Source organism: Schistocerca americana, unplaced genomic scaffold, assembly GCF_021461395.2.
Source record: "Schistocerca americana isolate TAMUIC-IGC-003095 unplaced genomic scaffold, iqSchAmer2.1 HiC_scaffold_47, whole genome shotgun sequence".
NCBI classification, from domain to species: Eukaryota; Metazoa; Arthropoda; class Insecta; order Orthoptera; family Acrididae; genus Schistocerca; species Schistocerca americana.
In genome coordinates, this window is record NW_025726203.1 from 2447501 (window position 1) to 2450000 (window position 2500).

The window sequence follows — 2500 nt, forward strand, 5'->3', positions numbered from 1 at the left end:
ATGGCCCTAGCGGGTGTTGACGCAATGTGATTTCTGCCCAGTGCTCTGAATGTCAACGTGAAGAAATTCAAGCAAGCGCGGGTAAACGGCGGGAGTAACTATGACTCTCTTAAGGTGGCCAAGTGGCAGCGGTGTGGCTGCATCCGGACTTGGCTTCTCGAAGTGCGGTCTTGATGTAGTCGTGCTGCTGCTGCGAGGTGCCTTCCTTGGGTTATAGTTACAGGGAGAGTGATGCGCAATACATGGGCCTAGCCCTCTTAGCCTCTCCTCTCCTGCGGTCTTCTCCCCTTCTCGTGGGCCCGCTGATTTCGCAGAGTGGAAGACCGCACCAGGGGCTTGGGGGGGTTACCAGCCCCCCCTCGCACTATCCCTTTTTTTAGTTGGGGGCAGTAAGCAGAGAATAAGTGGTGGCCCTTCCGCTGAAGGTGCCACCCCAACTCCCCCAGCACCTAGCCGGCCAACCGGCCGTGCCGAAAATCTTGTAACTTTTGCAGCTATGTATACCTGTAGTGAGTGCCACCGCAGCTTTACAACCAAGAACGGTCTCGGGGTCCATCGCCGCCGCCAACATCTTGCGGCCGCCAACGCGGAGATCGTCACGGAGAGGCATCGCGCGAGGTGGACGGAGGAAGAAGTCCTGTCGCTCGCCAAGGCGGAGGCCGAACTGTTCCTTGAGAGGGACGCCCGGTTCTTCTTCGTCAATCAAGAACTCATCAGGATGTTCCCCGACCGAACGCTCGAGGCAATCAAGTGCCGACGGCGGCAAGCTGCCCACAAGCAGCTTGTCCGCCAATTCATGGAGGCGCTTGAGATCGGTCGGGGGGAAGAGCCGGCGTCCCGCCGGGGAGCAGCGAGCCCGCTGCCTGACGCGGGCGAGGCCGCTGCGCCGCCCGCCGACGCAGCCGAGGACTTCGCGGCCGACACCACCGGGCCGCCGCCGGAGGGGCCGACTGACGCCGCCATCTGGGAGCATCTGGCGGGGCTACCCGCTTCCGCCCAGCGTTTCTCTGCCCTGGATCGTGTCATAGGTCTGGGGCGGGGCACGCCGCCCGATGTCATCCTGGGCATGCTCCCGGATGCCCTTGCGTCGGTCGGGTCCAGAGGGGAGAGATCGATCACCAGGACACAGCGGCCGCGCCAACCATCGAAGCGGCCGCCTGCCGCGCCGCCGACGCAGAAGCGCAAGCGGCGCCGCTGGGAGTACGCGAGAACGCAGGATGCCTTCCGACGGTCGCGTGCACGTTGCGTGCGCGGCCTCTTGGATGGCACCCTGCTCCAGCCGCCACCTGCCATCCCTGGTCTGCTGGACTTCTGGGCGGACCTCTTCACCAAGAAGCCCATCTCCACCGCGGGCTTCATTCGTGACCGCCTCCTCCCGCACTCAGAGCCTGTCGCTCTCGAGTGCATATGGGGGCCGGTCACACATGAGGAGGTCGCCGCCGCGTTGCCGCCCAGGGGATCAGCAGCCGGGCCGGACGGCCTTACCCCAGCGGAGTTGCGGCGCCTGCCGCACGAAGTCCTGGTGAAAGTGATGAATCTCTTCCTTCTGGCCCGCGCCCTTCCGGAACGCCTGCTTCGCGCGCGGACGTCCCTTCTCCCGAAAACGGCTGCACCAACATCCCCCGCTGACTTTCGCCCCATTACGGTCTGCTCGGTGTTGGCGCGGACCTTTCACAAGGTTCTCGCGTCACGCCTGATGCGCGCATGTGCTGTGGACGAACGTCAGCGGGCATTCATCCCTCGGGATGGGATGTTGGAAAATACCTTCATCTTGGACACTGCTCTCACCGACGCAGTTCGCTCCTGCCGCTCTGTCTTTGTGGCATCGATCGACGTATCTAAGGCATTCGATTCGGTAGATCATGCTGCCCTTCGCCCCGTGCTGAAGGCGCATGGCCTGCCGGATTGCTTTGTCGAGTATGTCGAGCGGTGCTACGAGGGCAGCACGACAGTGATAGCGGACGGCGCCGGCGTGGGCGTGTCTGTGCAGCCAGCACGGGGCGTTCGCCAGGGCGATCCCCTCTCCCCCCTCCTGTTCAACTTTGCGGTGGACTACGTTTTAGGCCAACTGCCCTCCCACATCGGAGCTCGGATCCTCGGTCGCAGAGTCAACGCTGCGGCCTTTGCAGATGACGTCTTGCTGTTTGCAGCGACCCCGAGGGGCTTGCAGTCCCTCATCGACGCAGCTACCGCAGCCCTCGCCCACCTGGGGCTGCAGATCAACGCCCGGAAGTGTTTCACCCTCGCCTTAGTCGCGTCAGGGCGCGAGAAGAAGGTGAAGGTGGACAGCAATGTCACCTTCACAGCAGGCAATACCACCATGCCTGCCCTGCGTGTGGGTGAAACCTTCCGGTACCTGGGGCTGCAATTTTCCACGGCGGGTCGCTGTGTCTTCAATCCACGTAGCCACCTGGTGGAGCAGCTTGACGTCATCTCCCGAGCTCCGCTGAAGCCGCAACAGCGCCTCCACGCTCTCACCAATGTACTTCTCCCTGGCCTG

The 2500-nt window shown here is 63.2% G+C and overlaps 1 pseudogene; it reads left to right on the plus strand.

The window, feature by feature from the left end:
* LOC124583796 overlaps nt 1–2500 on the plus strand; it is a 7956-nt pseudogene that overhangs the window by 2770 nt on the left and 2686 nt on the right.